General features: G+C 38.9%; 1 long non-coding RNA gene across 1 annotated transcript in view; it reads left to right on the top strand.

Moving 5' to 3' along the window:
- LOC116811943 (uncharacterized) overlaps positions 1–7,624 on the top strand; it is a 30,952-nt gene extending 23,328 nt beyond the window's left edge. Inside the window, exons 3-5 of the long non-coding RNA XR_004370552.2 lie at positions 5,946–6,033; positions 6,790–6,877; positions 7,477–7,624. This is a non-coding gene — a long non-coding RNA (uncharacterized LOC116811943). The remainder of the gene's footprint in view (positions 1–5,945; positions 6,034–6,789; positions 6,878–7,476) is intronic.
- Positions 7,625–10,341: the final 2,717 nt, after the last annotated feature.

The raw sequence follows: 10,341 nt of genomic DNA on the forward strand, positions 1-10,341 counted from the left end.
GCAGTATGGCCATTTTCACGATATTGATTCTTCCAACCCATGAGCATGGAATGTTCTTCCATTTGTTTGTATCTTCTTTTATTTCATTGAGCAGTGGTTTGTAGTTCTCCTTGAAGAGGTCCTTCCCATCCCTTGTAAGTTGGATTCCTAGGTATTTTATTCTCTTTGAAGCAATTGTGAATGGGAGTTCACTCATGATTTGGCTCTCTGTTTGTCTGTTATTGGTGTACAAGAATGCTTGTGATTTTTGTACATTAATTTTGTATCCTGAGACTTTGCTGAAGTTGCTAATCAGCTTAAGGAGATTCTGGGCTGAGACAATGGGGTTTTCTAGATATACAATCATGTCATCTGCAAACAGGGACAATTTGACTTCCTCTTTTCCTAATTGAATACCCTGTATTTCCTTCTCCTGCCTGATTGCTCTGGCCAGAACTTCCAGCACTATGTTGAATAGGAGCAGTGAGAGAGGGCATCCCTTTCTTGTGCCAGTTTTCAGAGGGAATGCTTCCAGTTTCTGCCCATTCAGTATGATATTGGCTGTGGGTTTGTCGTAGATAGCTCTTATTATTTTGAGATACGTCCCATCAATACCTAATTTATTGAGAGTTTTTAGCATGAAGGGTTGTTGAATTTTGTCAAAGGCCTTTTCTGCATCTATTGAGATAATCATGTGGTTTTTGCCTTTGGTTCTGTTTATGTGCTGGATTACATTTATTGATTTGCGTATGTTGAACCAGCCTTGCATCCCAGGGATGAAGCCCACTTGATCATGGTGGATAAGCTTTTTGATGTGCTGCTGGATTCGGTTTGCCAGTATTTTATTGAGGATTTTTGCATCAATGTTCATCAAGGATATTGGTCTGAAATTCTCTTTTTTGGTTATGTCTCTGCCAGGCTTTGGTATCAGGACGATGCTGGCTTCGTAAAATGTGTTAGGGAGGATTCCCTCTTTTTCTATCCATGGGAATAGTTTCAGAAGGAATGGTACCAGTTCCTCCTTCTACCTCTGGTAGAATTCAGCTGTGAATCCATCAGGTCCTGGACTCTTTTTGGTTGGTAAGCTATTGATTATTGCCACAATTTCAGAACCTGTTATTGGTCTATTCAGAGATTCAACTTCTTCCTGGTTTAGTCTTGGGAGGGTGTATTTGTTGAGGAATTTATCCATTTCTTCTAGATTTTCTAGTTTATTTGCATAGAGGTGTTTGTAGTATTCTCTGATGGTAGATTGTATTTCTGTGGGATCGGTGGTGATATCCCCTTTTTCGTTTTTTATTGCATCTATTTGATTCTTCTCTCTTTTCTTCTTTATTAGTCTTGCTAGTGGTCTATCAATTTTGTTGATCTTTTCAAAAAACCAGCTCTTGGATTCATTAATTTTTTGAAGGGTTTTTTTGTGTCTCTATTTCCTTCAGTTCTGCTCTGATTTTAGTTATTTCTAGCCTTCTGCTAGCTTTTGAATGTGTTTGCTCTTGCTTTTCTAGTTCTTTTAATTGTGATGTTAGGGTGTCAATTTTGGATCTTTCCTGCTTTCTCTTGTGGGCATTTAGTGCTATAAATTTCCCTCTACACACTGCTTTGAATGTGTCCCAGAGATTCTGGTATGTTGTGTCTTTGTTCTCGTTGGTTTCAAAGAACATCTTTATTTCTGCCTTCATTTCATTATGTACCCAATAGTCATTCAGGAGCAGGTTGTTCAGTTTCCATGTAGTTGAGCGGTTTTGAGTGAGTTTCTTAATCTTGAGTTCTAGTTTGATTGCACTGTGGTCTGAGAGACAGTTTGTTATAATTTCTGTTCTTTTACATTTGCTGAGGAGAGCTTTACTTCCAACTATGTGGTCAATTTTGGAATAGGTGTGCAGCCACACCACTTCTTGAATGCTTTGCTGCTTAGAAGTTTCTTCCACCAGTACCCTAAGTCCTCACTTTTAAGTTCAACCTTCCACGGTTCCTTAGGACCTGGACACAGTGCAGCCAAGGTCTTTGATAAGGCATAAGAAGGGTGACCTTTCCTCCACTTCCCAATAACTTCCTCATTTCCATCTAAGACCTCATCAGCCTGGCTTTCACTGTCCATATTTCTATCAGCATTTTGGTTACAACCACTTAACCAGTCTCTAAGAAGTTCCAAACTTTCCCTCATTTTCCTGTCTTCTGAGACCTCCAAACTCTTGTAGCCTCTGCCCATTACCCAGTTCCAAAGCTGCATCCCCATTTTCAGGTAACTTCATATTAATACCCCACCCTCAGTACCAGTTTTCTGTATCAGTTCGTTCTTGCATTGCTGTAAAGAAATAGCTGAGGCTGGGTAGTTTATAAAGAAAAGTGGTTTAATTGGCTCCTGGTTCTGCAGGCTGTATAGGAAGCATGATGCCAGCATCTGCTTCTGATGAGGGCCTCAGGAAGCTTCTAATCATGGCAGAAGGAGAAGGGGGAGCAAGCTCATCAAATGGTGAAAACCAGAGGAAGACAGGGGGAGGTGCCACCCTCTTTTGAATAACCAGATCTCATGTGAACTCAGAGCAAGAACTAATTTATCATCAAGGGGATGGACCTAAGCCATTCATGGGGGATCCACCTCCATGATCCAAACACCTCCCACCTGGCCCCACCTCCAACACTGCTGATTACCTTTCAACATGAGATTTGGAGGGGACAAACATCCAAACCATATCAAATGGTAATCATGTGAGGTGATGGATGTGCTAATTAGCTTGATTGTGGTAATCATTTCACAATGTGTATGTATATGTATCAAATCATCACATTGTACATCTTAAATATACACAATTTTTATTTTTCAGCTATATCTTAATAAAGGTTGGAAAAATTTGTAGCATTTCTTTTCCCTATTTTTGGCTGCATGCATACCATGTAGCGTCACCATATAAAGTTTTTCAGTTTGTTGACTTAAAAGACACAGGACCAAGAGTGTGAATGGGGACTGCAATTAACCCATACTCTGCTCTCTAACTTGTATATCCTAGTTTGGTCCTGCCCCATCCAAGAGAAGAGAGCACCATTTCACAATTTTGTAGTTCAGCTACTTAGAGGACACATCTCAGTATGATTTGTCTTCTTGAAGAGGGTACCTTTTAGTACTTTGTATAAATATCTGATATGTATCAGTGGAAATCCTAGAACAATGGATATTATTTTCCTATCCTGGAATTTGGGCCACCTCACAGCCTTTAGTCTAGCCGAGACTAATAACCGGTTATAAAATGCCCCTCATAATTCCCTCCAAAGGTCTGGTGATTGTAACTGGCTCTGTGGTATAATTTTTAAGTCAGAATTCTTTAGTTGCTGACCACAGCAATTGATTTTGCATAACTTAAACAAAAAGGAATATTTAGAAGGATATTGGAATTACTCAAATCTAAATTGACATGCTGAAAAACAAGGTCTCAGGGAGGTCAGGAACCATCAAGCTTGAGACATTTAGGTAGCAGAACCTCAGTCTCTATAGTCCCCAGTCAGGTTTAAAAATTCAAGGATGGGGAATCTGATTATTTCACTAAGAGGAATGGGGTCTTTCATCAGAACAAAGGTAAATGAAAGAATGCTGGACAAACCAAGCAATAGTTACCAAAGGAGACAAAAAAGCAAGGTGTCGACATCCAAGTGGAGATGTTGAGTAAACCTTTAAATATATAAGTCTGAATCTCAGAGGAGAGGGCTAGACTGGGATAAACGATTGGGAATCATAAAGATAACTGAAATAATGGGCATGGTGTAGATTGCCCAGAAAGAGAGTGAGAGGCCATACAGCCCTCCAGCTCTGTTGCCCAAGGGCAGGAGCACTTACTACACAGTAATTGTAGCTGGAGGATTGTTCCTATTTTGGGGAATGCAAAAAAAATATTCCTAGAGATTGGGAAGAGTGTAGGGTGTGGGACTATAACACTGTGCTGAGAACATTCCATTTCATAAGAATGAACTTGTTATGTGGAGATTTTAATGGAATGTAACATCTTTCTGTCAAAGTTACAATAAATGCCATCTTATTTTTTCTGTAACATTTATCATTTATATTGCACCTGGGCCTGTGTTGAGTGTTTTATGAGTATCATCTTATTTAATCCTCACAACAAATTAATGAGGTAGGTAATATTATCAACCACATTTTACAGTTTGGTTACCGAAATCTCAGAGAGTTTAAGTAATTTACTCAAGGTCATGTTGCTTAAAAGGGTAGAAACGGCACTTAAGTAAGGTCTACCAGAATTTTAAAAAATTTCTACTCTATATAAAATGATACAGCAACACAAGCGTTAGCTATGGTTTAGGATTCTTGAGCCCCTACTGTGTAGCATGCAATGTGCTGAATACTTTACATTTTTTCATTTAGTCTTAATAAAACCTTATACAGAAAGTACCGTCATTATCCCTACCTAACTGATAAAACTAAGACCTGGAAATATTAATTTCCTGGTTGTCACACAGTCAGTAAGTGGTAGAGTCAGTACTTGAAGACATTTGCTTGATTCTAAGGCTTATATGTTTCACCAACACACATTTTTCTCTAACAAAAATAACCAAATCTTATAACAGTGGCTCTCTTCTCTGGCTTTGTACTAGAATCACCTGGGAAGCTTTAAAAAAATGATGCTGAGCCTCATTATCAAAGATTCTGATATAATTTAACAGTAATGTGGACAAGTCATTGGGTTTTTTAGAAAGCTATTCACTCATTCAATTTATTTGATAAATATTTAATGAATGTCTACTCTGTGCCAAACACTTTCTAGGCATTTACATTCTAGCAGGATGTATCAGTTAGCTATTGCCACAGTGATGTGTAACAACAACCACAAAATTTCCATGGCATGAAAAATTAATCACTTATTAAGCATTTATCTTCACAGATCTGGAGGTCAGCTGGGACTCAGATGACTAAAGAGGGCTCCGTTGGGTAACTTTATTCAGGGTGGGGTCACTGTACTTTCCTTGCCACAGTACTGTGGGTAAGCTATGGTGGCTCTGCTTCATGTATTTCTCATCCTCCTTAGACCAGTGAACTAGCTGGGTCTCGTTTCTCTGTGGCTTCTTTCATGAATCGTAAGAGATGACATGTCCAACTCTGGGTTCACTCCATTAACCAAAGTCTCATGACTGAGCTCAAAGACAGGAGGTAGGAAAATAAGCTCCAGTTTTTTGTGTGTGGATTTACAAAGTTCATGACAAAGGCTGAGAAAGGGGCCAGTAATTCAATTTAGGTGGGAAAGACTAACAAAGAACAATAAGCATAATACATAAGTAAATTATCAGATATATTAGAAGGTGATAAGTAATATTTCAAGATTCTAATGTGTAGCTAAGACTGAGAACTACTGATCTTACAGTGTTAAACTTGGAAAGAAACCTGGTCTAACATTCCTTGAACCATTTTGAAAATAGTAAAGCAGACCCTTCTCCCAGAAAGGAGAAGAATCTTATTCGAGGTCCATGGATGGATAGAGATGGAGCTAGGACCCAGGTCTTCTGATTCTTTAGATTATTTCTCTTATACCACAGTATTCCAATCTGTAGTCTTAGAATTCTCCCTTTATTGATGGCACCAAAAATATGTTGTGGAAGAACATCATCATTCTTACTTTTCTTGATCTCAGACATTAGAAGTATGCTACCTAATTCCTATACTTCTCTTAGTGACTCAATTCAGAGCCCAATTTGACATTCTCCATATTTGTACCCTTCAAAACTTTATACACATTCTATCCTCTTTCAGCTTTTTTTTTTCCTCTTAAGGTTGAAGACTGTTAGTTTTGGTCTGTCTTCATGTGATTCCCCAGGGTGCTACCTCAGCTGTCTGCTTGGTTATTGGGCCTTCTCTTTTCTCCAGCTCTCTAATGCCTTGAATGAAGAGTCTTTCTTGAGTTACTTTTTTACTCTGAGCATCCACTAGGCCTTATAGTCATCATTGCTGTTCTGGATTACAGTCTTCTTGATTTGCCAAGATGAACAATCAGAAGAAAAGAAAATATATGGAACTTGCTTGTACCTGGAGTTTATTGTCTGGAGAGAATGGTGAGTAATTGAATGAAGTAAGAAAGGGTATATACTAGGTAAGCCTATTCATTCTCTTTCTCCTGTTTCTTTTCCTCATACCCTTTGAGATTCTTCTGAAACTTTAAAATTTTGTTAGATGTGAATTACTTGGATATAGTATTTACCCATTAATCTCTTGAAACTGTCTCCACAATTTTTGTGTTGCCTAAAATAAGGATAAAGAAAGACAGAGAAGAAGCAACTGTGGTTTCTGTTGTTTTCCATAATCCCCCAAACATTTACAATTATAAAAGACTCCAAGTCTCTTCCTTTAATGTAACTATAGCTTTTCACAGGAGACAGCACAGAAGAACAAAGATTGAAGATTGCTGGAGTCCTTCCTCTTGTGGCTGATTCCTGAAATCCAAGGAATGTTTAGTTGTGGGGAATAGAAACCAGTTATTCTCAACAGACCACTCACTTGCCTGCTCATTTCTGTGACAGTCTAATGTCTGCCCATCCATACCCTGCTTCTTCACATTCACCTGTTAGCACCCATCTAGTCACAACTTCTTCCCAACTCTAAGTCTTACTCTTGCTTTTAAAAGTGTGCAAGAAGTAAACAATTATAGGAATGTGGAGCTGGGTGTGTGTTTGTGTATTCTTATTTATATATCTATATGTAAAGTATCTGGATTGAGTATGTGTAAAATATGTACTTGAATGTAAGTCATCATATATATCTTACATATCTATCAAATTAATATTCAGCAAAGCCCTGTTCTTTCCCATTAGCAAGTTAGGCTCAACGGAAGCCACAACAGAAGCAAGAGGGTAATATTCAGTGGAAAGAAAATAGCAGAAAACAATCGCTTCAAATAATGTATGTATCTTTAAGCTCATGCCTAAAATTTTCCTTATTGATGATATAAATTAAAATATCCACAGCTAAATATATGCATAAGGGAAATTCTTTTTTTTAAGAGACAGAATCTCACTCTGTCAGTCAGGCTAGAGTGCAGTGATGCAATCACAGTTCACTACAGCCTTGACCTCCCAGACTCAGGTGATCCTCCTGGCTCAGCCTCCCAAGTATCTGGGAACACAAGTGCACACCACTATACTTGGCTAATTTTTTTTATCTTTTGTAGAGACAAGGTCTGCCTATGTTACCCAGGCTGGTCTCAAACTCCTGGGCTCAAGTGATCCTCCCACCTTAGACTCCCAAAGCGCTGGGATTACAGGTGCGAGCCACTGTGCCCAGCTGGGAAATTCTTATGTTTTATTTTATGTTGCATATTAGCTATAAAATACCTTTGTGGGTAAGTTAGAAAAGATGTGAGATGATTTACTTTCTTTGTTGTATTTCTGTTTGGGGAGCAGCATGAATGGCTGTTGCAGTGTGGCAAAATTCTGTGCATTTCAGGTTTTGGTATAAAGGTGTATTTGTGCTATTCCTAACTTTAACTCTTTCTTCCACAGTTGCTTCAAATTCTCTGGCTTCATTTTCATGTAAAGAGCTTACAGGTAGATGTCTTTTCTATTTTACTCTATTTTTCTATTTTGAGAATAGTATCTTCCAAGAACCCAACTACCCATCCCTACCCTGCCCCGCTCCTCTCTAATTTTTCCCTCTTATTCACTGGGGCAACAATCGTTGCATTGCTTTTTTGGCAACTATAAAGCCCCAAACTGTCACGTCAAATAGGGCTTCTATATCATATAGAATATATTCGAATACTGGGAGGACCACTGGTGGTGGTGGTCAAGAGCTAGATGTAGAAACTTTTATTCTGAGAAAAGACCAGTCCTCTTCTGGAATTATCTGGATCAGGGCCAGCAAACTATAGCTAGTGAGTCAAACCCAACCAGTTGCCTATTTTTGTAAATAAAGCTTTATTGGAATACAGCTATTTGTTTACATATTATCTATGGCTACTTTCACAGTAAGATGGCAGAGTTGAGCGATTGCAATAGAGACCGAAAAGCCTAAACTATTTAAGAAATTTTACAGAAAATGTTTGCCAACCCTTATCTCTATTAGCATTCCCCAAACTGAGTTCTAGGAACAGTTATGCAATAATTTATAACTTCGCTGTTAGAAAAGGGTTCTGTAGTCATTTAAGACCAGAAAACTTTGCGTTAAACACAGTTAAACGGCCTTTTTCAACTGTAGGAGAGTTAAAGAATGTTTCATATGCTAGTACAAGAGCCTTTCATATGCTAATAAGCATTGGAAACTCTAAGAAACTAGAGGGTGCACTCCCCTCAACTTATTAATGTCTTGCAGACGGTTTTCCAGGGAACCCTGATTTGGGAAATGCTGGCATAGACATTCACTTAACACAAGTTTGTACTTGATGTCACTTACTAGCATTGGCCAAATTGCCTAAAGCTATGTAAAGCAGCACTGGCTACATAATTTGTGGGATACAGTACAAAATGAAAATGCAAAACCTCTTGGTCAAATATTAAGAATTTCAAGACAGCAATAGCAGAGCATTAAACCAAGTATACATCCTTCTGAGCATGGAGACCTGTGTGACTGCACAGACTGCACACTCATGAAGGTGGCCCTGATTATAAGTTTCAATTTCCTCAACTATCAAATGTAGGTAATACTTACTTCATGGGATTATTGTGAGAATTAAATCAGAAATGTACATAAAGGTCCTAACAGTATCTGTCACAGAATAGGCAATAATAAATAACTTGTTTGTAATCCAAAAGCATTTATAGCCATATTCAATAAACATTTATTGTGTCTGTTATGTGCTGGGCTCAGTGCGAGGTACTCAGTTTACTTACTGCAAAGGAGATAGACAGATAAGGCCCCTGTCTTCATGTATATTATTGTATAGTAGAAAAGACAGTGAAAAAGTAAATGAATACGACAGTTATAAATTGCGATAAGAGCTATAAAGGTAAAAATATGGTGCTGGCGGTGAAACCATGTCTCTAATAAAAATAGAAAAAATTAGTCAGGCGTGGTGGCAGGCGCCTGTAGTCCTAGCTACTTGGGAGGCTGAGTCAGGAGAATGGCGTGAACCTGGGAGTCAGAGCTTGCAGTGAGCCGAGATCGCGCCACTGCACTGCAGCCTGGGCAACAGAGCAAGACTCCGTCTCAAAAAAAAAAAAAATATGGTGGTGGGAAGGGAAATAGTAGAGAGGATCTCCTTTAAATTGGGTGGTCAAACAAATCCTCTTCTAGGAATTAATATTTGAGATCAGAAGGATGAAAAAGAGCTTTTCATGGGAAGAGCAGGAGGAAGAATGTTCCAGGTAGAAAGATTAGCTAGCGCAAAGTCCCTGAAGTAGGAGAGAACATGGCATTTTTGAGAACTGAAAGTAGGCCAGTGTGGCTCTAATGTAGAGAGCAAAAAGGAGAATGATAAAAAATGAGGCTAGGGAGGGGAGGTAGAGAGGGCCCAGATCATGTGAACACCTTATACGATGAGGATTTTTGATTTTATACCAAGAACAATGAAAAGCTCTTGAAGGATTTTGGGTAGGGAAGTGACATGATCTAATTGGTATCTGTAGAAGACTGTTTTGGCTGCTGCATAGGAAGGAACCAGTAGATGGGCAAGAATAGATTAGTAGGATGCTATTTGGCCAGTCTAGGAAAGAGGTGACAGTGCCCTGGACTTGGGTGGCATTTGAGGATATAATGGTAAGTAAATGGATTTGAGGCTTATTTTGAAAGTATAAATGTTAGGCCTTGCTAATTGATTGGATGTAGAGGACTGAAGGAAAAATACTCATAACATTTTTCTGAGCAACTGGATAGTACCACTTAACTGAGATGAGATGCCTGGGGAGGGTTTTTTTGGGGGGACAGAGGAGTATAAAAATCAAGAACTCGGGTTTAGACATGTAAAGTTGAGCATCCTTTGAGACATCTAAGTGGAGATGGTGGTGATGGAGGTACTAGTTAGAGCTGTTGTCTAGGATTCTGTAATTACTAACTCTTGCTGTCACCATGTTAGATTACTGGGAAGTATTCAGAAAACATCTAAAAGAAAAATACCTAAAGATAGGAGTTGATAAATGTTATCAGCATGGCAAGCATATAGAGTCACGACTGCTTCTTGTAAAAGACCATGGTATATCAGAAGAGACACCATGTGGAATTCCTCAATAAGATCATTGTATTGACATGGAACATGTATTTGATCCTAATGAAGAGGGCTCCAGCTCACCCCGAACTGTGGTGCTTCAGGGATGTGCTGGGACTGGGAAAACAGCTGTGGTGCACAAGTTCATGTTTGACTGGGCAGCAGGAACGGTTACTCCAGCCAGGTTTGACTATCTCATCTATGTCAGCTGCAGAGAAATCAGCCATAT

Source organism: Hylobates moloch, unplaced genomic scaffold (genome assembly GCF_009828535.3).
Source record: "Hylobates moloch isolate HMO894 unplaced genomic scaffold, HMol_V3 SCAFFOLD_7, whole genome shotgun sequence".
In the NCBI taxonomy this organism is placed as follows: Eukaryota; Metazoa; Chordata; class Mammalia; order Primates; family Hylobatidae; genus Hylobates; species Hylobates moloch.